The 18,957-nt window shown below is 41.1% G+C and overlaps 1 protein-coding gene across 1 annotated transcript in view; it reads right to left on the bottom strand.

The window, feature by feature from the left end:
• Nucleotides 1-18,261, bottom strand: part of LOC103601665 (biotin--protein ligase-like) — a 39,198-nt gene extending 20,937 nt beyond the window's left edge. The window contains exon 1 of the mRNA XM_008586084.1: nucleotides 18,186-18,261. The gene's annotated coding sequence lies outside the window, so the exon portion shown is untranslated. The remainder of the gene's footprint in view (nucleotides 1-18,185) is intronic.
• Between the last annotated feature and the right edge of the window lie 696 nt (nucleotides 18,262-18,957).

Raw genomic sequence — 18,957 nt, 5'->3', positions numbered from 1 at the left:
CCCCCCCCCCCCCCCCGCCATCCTTAGGTCCTCCCTACCAACTCCTTTCTATAAATAACTAGTCAAAACCTGGTTAGTTTCTGATTTATTCTTCTGGTTTTTCTGCACAAAGGAGTAGTACATATATACATATTTTCTTATTTCCCTTTCTTCCTTACAGAAAGTTACCATTTTGTAGATACTCTTTTGCCTTTTTCCTCATGGAATAGAACCTGGAAGCAGTACTCTATAAGTTCATAGAGCTCTCCCTCATTCTTTCCTAAAGCTGAGTAGTACTCCACTGTGTGCACGTAGCACAGCCTACTGAACCATTCTGCTACATACAGGCATTTGGGTAGTTCCCCAAATGACAGTATAATGAACACCCTTATTCTCATGTATTTTTGTATTGTTGGGGGTGTGTCTTCATGGTAAATTGCTAGATGTGGGATGCTGGATTGGAAGGTAAGTGCATAGGTAGCTTTGTTAGATACTGCCAGCCACCCCTCCCTGCCACGTACAAGGTACCAGTTTCCCCAAAGCCTCGCCAATGAACACTGGTATGTGTATGTGTATATTCTTGCATATGTATGAAGGGTCTTCAAAAGTTCATGGTATGTGTATGTGTATGTGTGCATACAGTGAATTACCTGTTCATGTCTATTTTTAAAAGTTCCATATATATTAGGTAATATTGGTGTTTTATCGGTGATATCTGCTGCAAATATTTTCTCCTGGTTTGTCATTTGCCTTTTGATTTTGCTCATGGTGTTTCTTGCCATGCAAAAGGTTTTGATTTTTTTATTTTTATGTAGTCAAAGGTATCAATCTTTTTTTTATTGCTTCTTGTTTTTGTGTCATGCCTAGAGAGCCTTTCCCTACACTCAGGTTATACAGACATTCATTTCTAGTACTTAAAGGGTTATCATTTTCAAAATTTAGATTGCTGATCCATTTGGAGTTTATTCTTATGTATGATGAAAGGTATGGATATAATTTTATCTTTTTTTCCAAATGTCTGTCAAATTGTCCCAGGACCATTTGTTAAAAAGTCCATTCTTTGTTCTAGGAATTTTAAATCTGACCTCTGTAATATACTAAATTTCCATATGTACACGGGTCTATTTCTGGACTTTCTATTCATTTCTGCTGGTCTCTCCATTTATTCATTATCACACTGTTTTTAATTATAGAGTTTTTAGCATATTTTAAAATCTAGCAAGGCTAGTACCCCAACATGGCGTTTTTTTCTTTTTCTCTCTTTTTATTCATAGCTATTCTTGCATATGTATGAAGGGTCTTCAAAAGTTCATGGAATGATTCATATTATCTTTCAATTCTATTTTTCCACAAACTTTTTGAAGTACCCTTGTATTTTTCCAGATGAACTTTAACATCTACTTATCTGAGTCTATTGAGAAAAGACTTGATATTTTTAGTACAAATGCATTAAATATATAAATTAACTTGAGGAGAACTGAAATCTTTGTGATGTTGAGTTGTCCTATCTATGAGCAAGTGATGTCATACATTTGTTGAAATATAATTTTTGTCTTTCAGACATGTTTTAAAGTGATATCATGTAGATTTTGCATATTTCTTAAGTTCATTCTTAGGCATTTTTTCTTATTTGTTGCAACTTTAAATGCATACCATAATATCCTTTAACTGGTTATTGTTCATATGTAAAGACTACTCATTTCTGTATATTAATTTTATATCTTGCTCCCTTATTGAGTTATTTCATTGCTCGAGTTTGAGAACCATTGATTCTCTAAGGTTTCCAATGTATATACAATCACTTCATCTGCAAATACAGATAGCTTTACTTCTTTTTCAGTTATGCCTTTAATTGACTTCTCCTGTGTACTTGAATTGGTCAAAACCTTCAATACAATGTTAAAGAGAAGTAGGTAGGAGATACTGGGCATCCTTGCCACATTTCTGTTTTTAGCAGAAATGTTTTTAGGGTTTCCCCACTGAATAAGATGCTAGCTATGGAATTCATACGCACATAAGCACACACATGCACATGCACAATCATATTAAGAAAATATTTAGTAATTCTGGTTTTTGGAATGTTATTATCAAGACAGGATGTTGAATTTTATAAAATGCTTTCACAGCCTCTATGGAGATAGCCATATGCTTTTTCTCCTTTGATCTATTAATATATTAATGAATTAATATATCTATTAATATATTAAATTCTTTTTCAAAATATTGAATCATCTTGCATTCTTGGAAAAAAACAATTACATTTGGTCATGATGTATAATTTTCTTAATGTAGTATTGGATTCTGTTAATATTTATATGATATTTCTGTATTGATGCTCATAAGTGATATTGGCGTGTGCTTTGCTGTTCTTAACAGATTTAAGTATCAATATTATTTACCTCATTAAAATGAATTTGAAAGTTTTCCTTCATTTTCTGTAAGCCCATGCTCTTTCTACTGAAGTACTGCCTCCCAAGATGACTAAAAGAAGTTTTAGCCAATGATCCCGTAGAACAATTCCAAGGGAAACTTTTCTTTTCTTTCTTTCTTTCTTTCTTTTTTTTTTTTTTTTTTTTTGGTGGCTGGATAGTACAGGGATTAAACTCTGGACCTTGGTGTTATCAGCACCATGCTCTAACCAACTGAGCTAACTGGGCAGCCCCAAGGAGAGTCTTTCTGATTTCTTCTTGAAATGGCTTTAAGAACTCCTGGTCTACATCAATCTCTTTGCACCTACAGCTCTGTGTGAATTACTTGCAACACATGGGTAGAAATACAATGAATCTACATTAGTGTGGACCACATTAAAGAATTTATGTATCAGAACCTTAACTGAGGCTTCAACATCATACCCTAGACAAATAGTTGGCCTGAATGCCTGGTTTTCTCAGGGAAGTCTGGTGGAGATCAGCCCAGAACAACCAGGCCTCTGGACATTCCACAAAGCATGCCCCACGGAGCGGGGAGTGGAGAGGAGGACCACTGAATCACAAGGAAAACATTTAAAAACTCTTCTCAACCATCTCCATTAAAACTTTAGAACCAAATGGGAATATTTAGATGTTCTGTGCTGTAGTTTTTGCTCAGCTTTACCAGATGACTCAGTCTTTGCTAGAAATGTCCACCTCCACAAATGTGGGTTCCTGACCACCTTGTCAAGATAACAGAGGAAAAGCTGTCTCTAAAGATTGTTTCTCAAACAACACTACTACACACTGAAATCTCTGCAGAATTTACAAAACAGAACAAAACCAAAACAAACTGATGCTAAGGTGTCATCTTAGACCTACTGAATCCCAATCTCCAGAGTCAGAGCACGGGCATGTCCCAGGTGATTATAATGCTGCTGGTCCGAAGGTTGATGTTCTAAACAACTGCACCAAAAGCAATTTTTCAATGACTTCTTTAAAAAATAAAAAATAAAAAAAACTACATTTCTTGAAAAATCCCCAGAGCTACAACATCAAGGAGGCAGTAATTCTCTTCTGGCTACCTCAATTACCAAACTAAAGTATTGCATTATTTTTATATCCACTAGGAGAGCACAGAAACAGTTCCACAAATGAAGAGATTTTATTTCCTAGACTTAGGGTAATGATTGGTAGTTGAAGAAAAGGAAAAAAGCAGCAAATAAGGAATTGGCAGTTAGAAAGTGTGTACCAGAGAGTGCCACTGTGTGCAAGAGAGGGACTGGCCTATGTTGTTTTTAGCCCCATGAAGCATGTTAAGGGCCTGGTATGTGTGCCCCTCTCTCTCCTGCCTCCCCAATATAATGGCAGGCTTCTAACAGCGAGGACATGAGGCAATACAGCACCATCTTTATACTCACTCTAAGATCTCTCCAAGGTCTTGTGAATGAATGAATTAGTGAGCTACGGGGAAGGGGCATCCTTGGCTACAGGTAAAGAATGGGCTCTTTGGGTCTTGGAAAGTACCTTGAGGTTCTAGATTACACATAACCCAATGGTACCTTGTACTGAGCACTCTACTGCATGCCGGGCCCTTGGAATGAGCGATTTTCTCATTTTAACATCCCAGCAACTCTCTATGTTGTCACAGCTGTGTGCCCTCATCTTACTGCTGAGAAGTGGAGGCTACACAGGTTAAATAGCCTGGTGAGATCACAGAACAGCTAACCACGTATGCCTGCCTCAGAGGCCCATCCTCTGGTTTACTACAAAAGAACCTCTTGCTTTCATCAAAAGAGAACCTAAAGGAAGAAATGCCACTAGTCTCTTAAAATGCATTGGTATGAGTTTAACGGTTTGGGGTGTCACAAGGATTTCTAGAAAGTTCTAGAAGTTTACTCTTAAAATCAAAATGGGGGTCTTGCTTTTTTTTTTGAGAACTGAAATGAAGTCATCTTAAATTTTCAGAAATTAATAACCACCAGAATTTGTGGTGAAGTTCATTTGCTCTTTCATGTCTGGGAAAATACCTACATTCAAATATGCCAATTTTTCCTAAGCAAATTTACATAAAATAATATAAGTAGTAGTTTCTTTACCTATAGAGCCAGTAGGCCACTGAAATGTCTGGCAAACAAAGCAACATGAGGTAATGAATTTCTTCCTCTAGAAAGAGAAGCCCCACACTACCACTCGGGACCTCACTGGGCCCCTTTCTTTCCACCCCAAATCCCATCACCGCTTCAGGGTAATTAAGAGGAAGAATTTCCTGCCCTGCCAGGCTGGCCTCAAAACCAGTGCTTCTTTTATTTACCACCCTGCTGCCCTGAACATCACCCTTCCTTTTTCCCTCTCACAGATCCAATCTCTCTCCAGAGTCTTCTGTGCGCCCCACCCTGCCAGAGATCAACCCACATGCCCCAGCTTGATCGACCAGGAAGCTTAGCACCAGCTTAACTCTTCACTCAATGGGACAAGGGGCATCTTTCTTTAAGGCAGGGCTTTGCTCCATGATACACTGGATTTATGGCCCCCATGAATGAAACCTGGTTCAGAATCCAATTCTGTAACAGATTTTCATTCAAATGGTTATTTCCCATCTCTTCCTCCCAATTCCATATTCTACCCATCTCTCCTAACTCTGTGCCTGTGCAGGCTGACCCCCTGATCCGGCTTCTGTTTGGGTTCGGTGTTAGCAGGACATTTTATATCCTGCTCCTTTACTGAATTCTTTTACTAGTTTTGCTTTATCATGGATCCCGGGTATACTATTATATCATCTGCAAATATAGAGAGTTTTACTTCTTTTTCAATTCTTATGTCTCCAATTGACTTCCCTTGTCCACTGGGATTGGGTAGTATCTCCAGGACAATGTTAAGTAGACATGGCGACAGTGGGTATTCTGGCCTTGCTCCTGGTCTTTGTGGAAATGTTCTTAGGTTTCTTCATTAAGTAGGGGGCAGGCTTTGGGACTCAGTGGATCCTACCCCACTCAATCCCAACTTCGGGTCTCTGGGAAATACTATTTCCTCCTTAGTCCCTTCAGGCCAGTGCAGAGCTTCCCTCTGTGGCCGTCTCTGAAGACACCTCCCTTAAGTTTTCTCTCCTCTGAGTTGCATTCTGCATCTGTCTGTGGTCCTGGTGGCTGCAGGTACCAATCACAGGCTCAGGGAGGTGGGAAAGGCCATAGCCTTGCCCCTATTTCAACAGGGACACTTCTGTGAGGAGAATGGCACAGATGAAAAGTCACCTTTTCCTGGGGTTTCTTGAAACATTTCTCTCCTGGTCTCTTTGTCTTCATCCTGCCTTTTCCTGTCCCTTTAAAAAGAAAGTGCTTCTCATTTGTTAATTTTTTAAAGCATTTACTGCCCTTTTATTTTGCTTGACATTTTATAATCAATCTTCTGTATATGTTTATATATGCTTTTCTATTTAAACTTTTTTTACTTCAAATCTAAAAAACAGTACCATACCGCCAAAGGTGTCAGGAAACATGCTCAAATAAGGAAGGGCTCCAAGACTGCTCTGCCAACGAAATGCCAGTAAAATCTGAAACCCGGGTTCAGACACACTGGGAATGTTCCAAAAGTTAAAACTTAAAGAACTTCTTTATTCCAGTAAATCAGCTTCTCTGTGAATACCATCAAAATCCTATATTTTAATGAGTGAGGGAATATCAGAGGAAGGGGTAGAGAAGGAAGGGATTTGGACGAGTATGAAATTTAATTTAAAAACTGTTATGAAAAGTTTAATTTCCCCCTCCCCCAACCAAATACGTAAATCTTTCCCATGCATTTTCTTTGTTTCATTTTTGCTAAAAAGTGAAAGAAAAAAAAGGCATCTTGAACCATCTGAAACAACAACAGAGTGAGTCAGGGGCATTTTTATTAACAAATATTTACTTCCTGGGTTCCTATGAACTAAAATGCCATTCTAGCTACAGGGGAGAATCCAAAGAAATCATAAGCAAAACTGCATTTTCACCGAATGTATAATCAAACCGGAAGAAAAAACATCAACAGGAAGGATAATGAGCAATACAAGGCCACATAGGCCACTTAAGCAGCAGTGACAACAGAAGTATCAGAGTTCAGGCCAAGGCACAGCAGAACTGCAGAGAAAGATGCAAACACGTATGGAAAATAAAGCTTGCATTTGTAGTTCAGAATTGCATCTACGTACAGCACCGCATGCAGCCACGTCTCAAGTTGGAACTTACCAGGGCAGAGAATGTGAATGTCTCAGATTCTTCAGTAGGCTGTGCATGTATGCCGGCTGTGCATGTATGCCGGCTGTGCATGTACGAGTGCGCGTATGTGTGTGTACGTGCATGTGTGTATGTGCACATGTGTATGTGTGTGCGTGTGCGTGTGCGCACTGGTTTGCCTTGGCACTGCAGCTTCACTCCAAGTGCTGATATAATTCAGTTCTAGATGTTCTTCCAAGAGCAGTACCCCAGGGCCACAGTGGGCGATGAAGTGCTTATCTTTTGGGGAGTGATAGGCTATTCGAACTCTAGCATAACTACCATTCAGCAGGACTGGCTCCTTCCCAATGGTGGGGGGCTGCTGGTTCAGTGATCCCCTGCCACAGCCAGGGGCCACAGAAAACCAGTGGAGTGGGGCCGGCCGGGTGGCGCACTCGGTAGAGTGCGGCTCTTGGGAGCGCCGCCGCGCTCCCACCGAGGGTTCGGATCCCATATAGAGACTGGTCCGCTCACTGGTTGAGCGTGGTGCGGGCACGACACCGAGGGTTACGATACCGTTACCGGTCATGAAAAAAGACAAAAAGGAAAAAAAAAAAAAAAAAAAAGAAAACCCAGTGGAGGTACTTTGTTGGTGGCACCCATAGGTGTCAACTGCTTATGCTGAGCCCCAGTCTCCTTATAGATAAAACTGGACCCTAACACTTAACCACACAGGGCCTGGTGAGGATGCAGGTGCCACACTGCATGGGAGCCCTGAGCAGGGCATGTGGCACACTGGGGCACTTGGCCAACGCTGGTTGCTCTTCCCGGGCTTCCCTTCCATGGTCAAATGGACACGATGGAAGGTTCCTCAGAGGTATCCCTTCTAGGAGAGGAGGCAGCTCCTCCATTCCAGATAAGCCATTGTACAGCCAGGCCCACTTCACCCTGTCTGAGGTGCTCTGTCACAAGGATATCCTGGAAGAAGAGGTCTCCTCTCCCTCCTTCCTACTCACAGGACTATAAGGATGATTAAGGAGAGATGAAAAGACCTGTGAAGACACCTGATAAAACTAGCAAGTGCTAGGAGGACAATGGTTGCTATTGTCCCCTGGCTGAGAAAACACCCAGGTCACCTCTGCTGAAGACCAGGCCCATCCACCAGAACAGCTGTTAGTGCTCCCTGGGGAAATGCTGCTGCCTGGTTCTTATCCCCTTCGCTTCATAGCCCTCCACTGGCTCAAGTTGGTCACAGGTTTATTCCATTTTCGTTCTGTTAGATTCACACAACTCCCTCAACCTCTGCAGAACTGTTGTGCCACCACTCCCTATAAAGGGTAAAACCAAGATAGTCCCTAGAGACGGCACTTTTGTCTTCCTGAAGCTGTACTTTGCGTGGGTCCTCTTTGCACCCATGCTAAATGCATGGGACAGTGTCCTTCAGAATGTCCCTAAGGAACGCACGCAACTGGCAGAACTGCAGGGGTGTACCTAACTCCCAGGCGCAGCATACAGGGCTTGTGATGCAGCTGCACTGGCACAGCACAGTGACCCTTTGTCAACCAAGGGAACCTCAGCAGATTCTCCGGTGGAACTTGGGTGCTGACGTGCCACCAGACCTACTGCTACATGCTGGCCCATCGAATGACCCTCATAAAGCCAAGAACAGTAAACGGAGCTTAACATTCTAACAAAATCAAGATTGCTGGGTGTGCTTTCACAAAATGAAACTGCCTGGAAATTCTCATAACATTTTTTACGATAAGCATTAAAATGCAAAGAGGAAGATTAAAGTTCCTGCTACAGACCAGGTCTGTAATGCACAAGAGAGGAGGACTGGGGTATGGTCTGGAAGAGAGGTTTATGCACTGCATTACAGTTGGATATTATTATATAAAATGAGTGTGTTATTAAAAGGATCCTGAAGTTATAAAAACTCAAAGGAACTTTTAGTGAGGATGAATAACTTCTTTGGTAAAGATGAATAACTCATATTTCCAATAGACTGGGGTACAGTCATGTGCTGGAGCTCTTATTTGCCAGTGTTGAATTTTATTGTTTTTGTAGGGAACCCTTTTTGGAGGCAAAAAGATCAGGAACACATTCTTTGATTATGAAAGTTCTAGTGAGTATGACAGAGTCCCTGTGTTAGCAACTGAATACCTTGATTATCCTATTAGAAAAAGGCAATGGAAAGACATCTCCTATAGCCACTTATATAAGCCCATGATATTTGTTCTACTATTTAAGCAATACACAGCACGTCATCCATTTAACAGAGTGAAATCAGGAAGTCAGAAAATTGTAGTCTGATGTGGTGAGAAAAAAAAATTTTTTTTAATGAAGTTCTACTTTTTTTTTTTGGTGGCTTCAATACAGAGATCCGAACCCTTGACCTTGATGTTATAACACCACACTCTAACCAACTGAGCTAACCAGCCAGCCTGAAGTTTTACTTCTTTCAAATACATTCAATTAATTAAAATCACACTAAAGTTCAGGCTTGATCTACTAAAGCAATTTAAACATTTTCCCTATAATTTTGTTTGTGTCCATAAACTAGGAAATTTCAACTTAATTTGTGTCAAGAAAATCATAAATTTTAAATTAGTGGAGACTAAATTAATGTTCCTTTACCATGGTAAGAAGTATGTAGGGTAATTAGTTTATTAATCTTAAAAATTATGAGACTAATCATACCAGTCTGGAAAACAGAAACAAAGGACTCAATCATTCATCCTAACACAATCATTGCTACTTTGCATATTTTCTAGTCATAATCCAATGTTTTCAGATTTTAATCTGTTAATCAGTAATCTATTTTAGCCTGCTTTTTACTTTGATTGGTCTGAGCATTTCTGTATCTTGTTACAATTTTTCTGTGGATGGACAATATTCCATTGAGTGACTGTATATGACATATTTAACTACAGATCTTCATGAGTATGGGTTTTCCCATATATCTGATTATTTCCTTGGGCCAGATTCCTAAAATCTGTAGGAATCTTGACCAGTAGGATTACTGGGTTAAGAACTTTGTAGGATCCCGATGCTTACCACCAAATTGCTTTTCAAAAGGTTATTCTAATTTGCACTCCCACCAGGGTCTCAACAGGGTTTAAAAGTACCTGTTTCATTATATCCTTGCCTGTCTTGGGTATTATCATTAAAAAACATTTTTGTTTGTTGGCTCATTTAGTGGGTGAAAACAGGGGTCCATGAATTGTAAAGGATTAGGAAGTAGGGTCTTCTGATGTTATCTTGGCCCCTATATTCAGATTAAAGACATAAAACTATCAGGAAGACATATTCTGCATTTGGCTACCTTTCCGAGGGTCTTATGTTTCTGCTCATCCACAGAGAAGGATGTGGAAAAGCAGCAGGAATGCTCCAATCTGGTCTGTCAAGACCTGGACAGCAGGCAGGACTATTTGCACTGGAAGGCAGGTCAGAAGACATTCTGTAATCCTTCTGCAGGGCAGCAATTCCATCAGCCTGTGGAGCACTTGAGTGTCTGGAAGCAGGAGATGGCAGAATTTTGCTGTTCTCTCCATTTGGAAAACTGTGAAGTTGGCATAACTTTCTACAGCTGTTCTGTTCCCTCCTTGCCTATGTGTGTTGATGTGGCACACATTTGTGGTGTGGCTTCTGAGCCTTTGTAAAGCAAGGGATTTGGGTGTTGGATGATGTGCTTTATAAACAGAATAAAATAATAAATGAAGGAGTGCATTAGTTTAAGCTTGCTTGTATTTACAGTGGGTTATTTACGCCCTATCGAAGATCTTCTGGGACATGAATCATTAAAAAAAAAAAAAAAAAGCAATGTATGGGCTTGAAAAAACAAAATCTGCACATACCTCACTGTGCCTTGGGCAACCCTAAAAAACACTCTTGATTATGAAAAAATTCAAACAAACACCAAGTAGCAAGAATCATCTAAGGGTATAAGGAACATATGCTATCATGCCAACAATTGATAAGCCCCTTAACACATGCACCCACCCTAACTGAGCCAGTGAATTCTCACCCACCCCTCCAGCCTTGCGTGCAGCCGGGATGCTCAGGGAGGCAGCATTCAGCATTTGCGAGAAGCAGCACAGTCAACTGCCAAATTCCTGCAGGGTCGGCCAAGAGGTATGAACCAAAAATGAAAAAACATGAAGGGTTTGTTTTTTAAGAGCAATACATCAAACATAAAAAGAGCTCTTTTGTATGAATTTTTGGTGTGGAAGCCAGAGAAGAGAAAATCATTTTCCCTCCTGGGAGGAAGCCATTTGACCTCACCTGTGACTTTTCTCTTACGGTGTAGATTTTTCTCACCCCATTAAATGCAACCTACTCGAGGTGGGGTTGTAGCATCTGAGAGAAATAGAGAGTGATTGGGAACACGGCAGACAGGCAGGCTGGCCTGGGACGCAGCACTGGGCACCCTGGAAGGTGGGCCCTTAAGCCACAGAAGCGGGGTGCCACACAGGCATGTGCTGTGGGGGTTCCAAGGGGCCTGCTGGCTAGACACATAAGGATTAAGTTTCCATGGCTTCAGAAACCCTGCAGCCCCCACCACTGCCCACATTCTTTGCAAAGGGAAAGGAAAAAAGAAAGGAGGAGAAGAAAAACCAGGTTAGAATGGGGTATCTTCTCACACTTAAAAAGAAAGGGCTGGCTGGGATGGACAGAACAGATTTCACGCTGGGAAGCCCACACAAAAAGCAACAGCATAAAACCAAGGTTCTAGTAAGGTCCGGGCCAGCCACAGCAACAGGAGCAAGTGTGTCCTAAGTCCTGGGAGGTGAATGCACTACCTGTCAAGGCACTCAGGATTTGCTCTGAAGAACAGTAAAAGACAATCTCAGCACCGGGTCCCTAAGTCCCCTTTCCATTAACCAGTTGCCAATAGTGAAACCTGTAAGGGGACCCTGGTTAAATCACCTGGCGGCGGCTGCACAGGCCCCCAGCAGCACTAAGCTCTGGGGACAGGCAGCCTTTTCTTCTGTCACGCAGCAGAAGAATGAGCTCACTTTGGTATCCGTGTGACCAAGGACAGCTGCCATCTGCTTATCAAGAGTTTACTGTACAGTGGTCAGAGCAGAAGTAGCGGGCGGAACCATATGAAATCGCTGGCACTCAACCATTCCAGACTGCAAAAACGACACTTTCCTGTGATTCAACCTGATGGTGATGAGGAGGATCATCACCGTTGATTTTGTTATATCACCACTGTACAAGCTGCTGTTTGGGATTCCATTTAATCCCTGGGACAGTGCTCCAAGATGAGGGCTATTACAATCCCCATTTGTAGATGAGGCAACTGTCACTTGCCGAGGCTCAAACAGTTGGCAAGAGGCATGCCCCGTACCCACAACGAACAACTGCTCCCAAGTAATGAAACCAACAGCCTGTGTCTCACCACAGAACCACAGAGCTGTGGCAACAGGCAGTGGCTCCTGGACCAGCAGCCACGAACAGGAACAGGAAGATGCAGGGAAAGGCTTTGGGAGAAAAGGCTGCATCAGCTTCTGCCTGCCCAGTCATGCCTGACCCCTGCCTTTCCAGAGCAACATAGGGCGAGGGCAGCAAAGATCCCAAAACAATGTCTACACCTTAACTACGCCAGTCACCCTATCCACCTTGTTCATTTTCCCTTTTACGTTGGTGTGTCACATGCTGAACATCCTTTGTGGTAAGTGCACCTGTGATCATTCAGAATCAAGAGGTTTGCAGTTAGACTTGAATCCCTCATGTGCTTTTACCCCTGACTAAATGACCTGTTCTCAGGTTCAGTGGGTTTCTATAAGGAGGAGAAACCTTGATTTTACTTAAACAAATAAAAGGTTAAAGTTATTGAGATCTTTAGTTTATGTCAAACAACTGCCCTTTCTATTGCTCAGTTCCATTCACTTGTGGACATTTCCTTAGGTCCAGTTACACTTTCTCCAGAGCCTCCATTTCTCACAGGAGCTTCAAGAGCACTCACAGGTACGTGCCCATCAGAGGGCTCATGAAAACACAGGACGACAGGCGCATTCCTCCTAGTGCATCAATTTTACTTGAAGAAGCAAAAAGCTGAGTAGATAAGCTGGTAGGATCAAATGTTATCTATAGTAAAACAAATACACACCAGAATCACAGAGTAGAAATTATGCAAAATTTGCAAGAATGTTAGAGATTAGATAATGTCAAAGAAATTCAGAAGCTACATAAATGGCTAGGCATGTAGCTGCCAGAGCAAGATTGTCCTTTCTCTCATCTCCAACACTTTCTGGCTAAAAGACCTCGGACAAGCTACTTAATCTCTCATTGAAAGTGTCTCATGTGAAGACGCTGCCTCATTTCCAGGGTTGTTCTGAGGATTCACTGAGTTAGCGCCTCTGTGGACAGCTGCTAAGAAGCCTCACACCCCCATGAATGGGCTTTCAGACCTGCCCACCAGTTCTTAGCTTGAGCTGGGGGTCGGAACTGGGCCCTGCTCAGCTTGGTTTGGCCTCCCTGAGGAACTTTTTCAATGAGGAAATCTCTCCAATTCCTCAGAGCACATCCATCAGGATACAGATAATTCTGTGAATGTGTGCTCTGTGCCAGGCCCTCTTCTGGCTCAGGGGCTGTTACAGTGAATAAACACTCTGTCTCTGCCCCTAAGGAGCTGGCATTCTTGTGTGTGGTGGGGGAGAGAGGAAGGCAGATAAACAGGTAAATGTACAAGGTGTCAACACAGTGAAAGCAGAGTAAGGCGGACAAAGAGGGACAAGGGACACGGTGTCAATGGTCTGGGAAGAAGAAGGTGAGAGTGCACCATGAAGATATCCAGAGGCCCTCAGTGGGTCTGGGGAGGAACACCAAGGTGACCAAGGTGGCTGAAGCACACTGTGTGTGTACAGATGTCGGGAGGAGGGGCTATAGGAATGTGGCTTATGAGGGTTGTGGGGACGTAGGTCACAGTAAGGACTCTGGTGTTTATACTGAATGAAACAGGAAGCAACGTTGAGCCATTCTGGGCAGAGGGATGATGTACCTGACTCACACCTGAGCTGCAAACAAAGAGAAAGAACAAAACACACCCCCTCCCCTGCTGAGATACATGGGGGGGGGCCTCAGTTAACAAGCACTGAGGTGCCTCAGAGGGCAGGGGGACAGAGGTCCCCTTCTGAGAGGCTCCTGCCTTCAAATACTTTCTTAATGTATTCAAAATGTGAAGAAATGAGGACAAGCTGCATCTTCCAAAACACCAGGGACCTTTGCCACAAGCTACAAAAAAGATTTGACAGTTTCTATGCCACACACATGGCCTAGCACAAAGTAGGCATTTTAAAAAATATTTGATTTGTTAAAGAATTTGTTTTTAATTGAAACATATTGGTTATACATATTTGTGGGACAGAGTTATATTTCAATACATATATACAATGTGTGAAGATCAAATCAGGGTAATTAGCACATTCATCACTGTAAAACTATTTCTATGTAATGAGAACATTTGAGCTCCTCTCTTCTAGCCATTTGAGAATCTACAATAAATTATTGTTAATTCTAGATGCCTAGCACTACTATACACTACTAGAACTTATTTTTCCTACCTAGCTGTGATTTTATGTCCACCAACCAACCTCCCCCGTTTCCCCTCCCCTCTGCCCTTCCCAGCCTCTAGTAACCACAATTCTACTCTACTTCTAAAAGCTCATCTTTTGCGGGGGGAGGGCCTGGGCTCACACATATGAGTGAGAACATGCGGTATTTATAAATATTTGACGGACAAATAATTATGCATATTTCTAACTGAAACTGGAAAATTTGGAGCCATGACTCCTTTAGTGCTCAAAAAATTTACAAAATTACTCTTCCCTGACAGACCAATGTCTGAAGGGCCCAAGCAGTCCAACCCTTTCCTTTTATAGAATGAGACAGCCCACCTTGGCAGGGAGCTATCACTAGCTGAAGACAAGCTCTGTTTCCCTTCTGGAAGAACTGGGGGCAGGCTCTTGCCATTCATCCCCCCCACCCCGCCCTGTGCCTGGGATAATGCCCCATGCAGAGCAAATGCCCAATAAATGTCAAACAAATGGGTGAATAAATATTCATTAAAAATTAACTGGACAGTTAATTGAGGTCACTCACTGGAAAAAAGAAAACAGTGAAACTAGAAAAGTATCTTTTTAATTTAAAAGGTTAATTAAGGACAAGGTTTTAAAAAATATTTTGGTGGCTTAAGTAAACAAACCATTAGTGGGGTTTAAAATAGTTGCAATCCATAACTCTGAAAACATCCCATTATGTCCCACAAATTAGAAAAGGGGGAAAGTTGCCCAACTCATTTCATGATCCTAGTATAATCTCAATTTTAAAACTAGACAGTGACCAAGAAAACAAAAAACAGGCACTTATAAACACATATGTGAAAATCCTTAATAAAATGCTAGCTAACTGAATTCAATGATACCTCTTATGTATAATACATTATAATCAAGTACTTCTTATTCTGGAAATGCAAGGATGGTTTAACAGCAGACAAACTTATCAATATAATACATATCATGAGTGGGCTAAATGAGGAAAATCACATGATTTTCTCAACAGATGCAGACAGACATTTGATAAATTTCAGTGGCTCTAAGTCAGTTCTCCTAATGACCTATTAATCTGATGATCAATTTCCTGATTTTACTAAATTTTCTGATTCCCAAAAGCATGTTTGTTTGTTTGTTTTTACTATTTAAATTTCATAGCAATCTGTATTAGATGTATCAGCAGGGCCTCTGAGAACTGTGGGGCACCAGGACTTGGATCATCCAGGGCATGGGAAACTCTCCCAAGCTGGCAAATAACCCCCACACACCATTCACTCCCTCCAGTCTTCCCATAGAATCCATCAAACTTATCAGGGCCACTAACAAAGAGGCAAGAAAAACCACTTTAAGTATAATCTCCCCCATGACTCTCCCACTGGAGGATACATGGGGGGCCTAGGCTAATGAACAGTTACTTCCAGAAGGAAGAATTCAAGAGTAAGAGAAGGAAGCAATACAGCATTTACAGAAAAAAAATCATCAGACCTAAATCAACAGGTTTGTTATATAAAGGTAAGTATCATGATCCCTCTTTACTTTGTCCTTACATAATTTAAGGCTGTGCCATCCAAAGATAGTATTTTGTGCTATGTCTAGAAATCTTCCAATCTGGCCTTAAAAACAACAAAAAAACCCAAATCTTCAGCAACATAACAGATAATATCAGAAAGTAGTACTGGTTCCCAGGTCCACAGTTGTTTTAACAGTATTTAAGTCAAACATTTTACAAATATTATTAGAAGTATTTTCTCCTAGCTTTGCCTTATATTTATGTTTTCATAAAGGGGGAGGGGAAGATTAATGAATAATCAGTGTGCTGTACAGCATTTGAGAAGTTCCCTGTGTAAAACTGTTTTAATATCTTTGTAAAAATGCTATAATTTTTCAGCAAATCCATTTCAATCATATTAGATTAATGAGATACTAAATGCATCTGATTTCACTGATTTCTCAAGAGTAAACGGGGCCAGAGCCTGCTCAGCAGATGAATAAACGAGCAGGCAAAGGGAAAACCACGAGCACAGAATGCAGCGGTGTACATCTTCACAGAGCACGTGAGTCTGAAGCTCACTCTGCACCCGCCACCTGTGCTCCTAATTTTGTGCCTTCACATATTTACTCAACAATGATTTATTGAGCACTTATTACATAACATTGCTCTAGGGGTGAGGAAATACAGCACTGAACCAAGCAGGCTTACATTCTGGCAGGAGGAGGCAGACACTCAACAAAAATTCAAATGCATACATTAAGTTTTAGGTAAGGGGGTTAGAGAGGAGAAGTGGAAGCTAAGACGGTAGAAGAAGGCCTCTCTAGTAAGCTGACACGTGGCAGTCACGTGGAAATGATCGAGTAAGAAAGATATCTGGGGGAGGAATGGTCCAGGCAGGGAACAGCAGGAGGATCCAAGGAAATGAGTGTGTGCTTGACATATCAGAGGTCTGGGCCACCAGATACGTGTGCGCACACATGCGTATTTGAGTGCATGTGTGTGTATGTGCATGTGCAGGTCTGTGAAGAGGAAAGAGAGAGCAATCATGTAGGGCTTCCAGGCAGGTAGAGACAATAGATGTTCACTTAGCATAAAATTTCTGAGACCCACCCATGGCGTCACATGAATTAATATTTTGGTCCTTTATATGGCTGAGTAGTATTCTAGCAATTTGTTTACCCACTCACGAACTGATGAATATTTAGGCAGTTTCCAGTTTGGGGTTATTTGAATAAAGCTGCTATGAATATCTGCATACAAGACTGGGGGTGAACGTTTTCATTTTTCTTGGAGATCGATCTAACAATCAATCAACTGACGGATGGATCGATCCACTCTATGTACAATCCAGAAATGCTGCTCCTATAGATTTACCCAAGATAAATGTCAGATTATTTTCAAGAGTGGATATATTATTTTGTGTTCCCGCCAGTAATGTATAAGAATTCCAGTTTCTCCACATCTTTGCCAACACTTGGTATTCTCAGTCTTTTGTAAGTTTAGCCCTACTAACGAATTCATAGTGGCATCTCATTGTATTTTTAACTTGCATTTCCTTGAAAAGTAGTGCTATTAAGCATTTTCTCAGGTGCCTTTAGGCATTTATCCATTTTATTTGGTGAAATATCTTTTAAAATCTTTTGCCTTTTCTAAAAAAATTGGGTTGTCTTCCTAATATTGAACTGTATGTTTCTTTATGTCTTCTGGCTATGAGCCTTTTGTCAGATGTTTTGTAAATATTTTCTCCTAGTCCATGGCTTGCCTTTTTCTTTTCTTAACTGTGTCTGATATAGAACAAAAGCTCTTTTTTGATTAAACAAAGTCCATTTTATCATTTTTCTTTTATAATTCATGCTTTTTGTGTCTTAAGAAATCTTTTCCTACTCGAATGACACAAATACATTTTCTTGTAGAATTATAATAGTTTTAGCTTCTATGTTTAGGTCCATGACCCATTTTGAGTTAATTTTTCCATATGGTATCAAGTAAAGGTTGAAATTCACTTTTTTCTACATATTTATTGAAATGGAGATTTATTCCCCATTGAATAACCCTGGCACTTTTATTAAAAATCATCTGGCGATATAAATATGAGTCTACCTCTGGAATGACCCATTTTGAGTTAATTTTTCCATATGGTATCAAGTAAAGGTTGAAATTCACTTTTTTCTATATATTTATTGAAATGGAGATTTATTCCCCACTGAATAACCCTGGCACTTTTATTAAAAATCATCTGGCGATATAAATATGAGTCTACCTCTGGACACTCTACTCTGTTCCATTGATCTAGATCTCTTTCCTTACACCAACACACACTATCTTGATTATTAGGGCAAGTTAATTTTAAGATGTCTCTGGGATATGTAAAATTAACATTGAATTATAGTTTATATATACAGTCAACAAATAAATGTGAGAGTCTGAAGTTCAGAGTTCAGAGATTCAGAAGCCATCAACTTAGAGATGATATTTAAAGCAGAGGACTAAAAGACACTCCGTAGGACATGGACATAGACAGACAAGGGAAGGGGTAAGGTGCTGCAGCCTGCACACCCACCTGAGTGCCTATTAATGCAGTGTGATCTGCTTGTGCTAATAAAGTGCAGAGTCTTCCCCAATCTTTCTGATCCACAAGCCGTTAGGATTCAACCACCAGCAGTGCCAACATGGCCAGATACCACTCTAATTTTGATCTGCCAGATTTCCAAGGAGCAGAAAACTGAACCCTACAAATCAGAGTCCCAAATTCAGTCCAGAGGCTCAAGACATCGCTCCAGTTTTCTCAGCCTCAGTTCTCAATCTGGGAAAACGGAAATTCAGTAACTAGCCAAATTCACAGGGTTGTTTATGAATGACTAACATGAGTAAAATGTAAACATTTAGACACACAAGTCCCATGAAGAAAATCCAGCCATCCCTCTTTCTAATCGAGGTTGTCTGAGTTTCATAAGATCCATTTCCATCGTTATGGACTTTGCTCAGCATCAGCTGCAGAGAGCACATGAGAACAGCTTCTGGGCAGGTCATCTTGAGCTCAAATGACCGACAGGCTCTGAGGCCAGCGTGACCACATCACTACATCATCAAAGACGACTGTGGAGAGGGCCTGCAGAGATCAGTACAAGCAGATGTTTCCAAATGAAAACAGGTAATAAGGACATGGGCACACTTAGAATACACTCCTGGCACATAGCGGGTATTCTATAAATACTTGGTGAACAAATAGACACACAAAAGAAACAACAGACACTTGTACAATAAGCCAAGAAAACAGAGTCTGCATTCAAACTTTCCGATACAATGAGAACCGATGTTACTTATGAAACAGA

The sequence above is a fragment of the Galeopterus variegatus genome, unplaced genomic scaffold (genome assembly GCF_000696425.1).
Source record: "Galeopterus variegatus unplaced genomic scaffold, G_variegatus-3.0.2 Scaffold3824, whole genome shotgun sequence".
NCBI lineage: Eukaryota > Metazoa > Chordata > Mammalia > Dermoptera > Cynocephalidae > Galeopterus > Galeopterus variegatus.
This window is presented reverse-complemented; position numbering and strand designations above follow the sequence as displayed.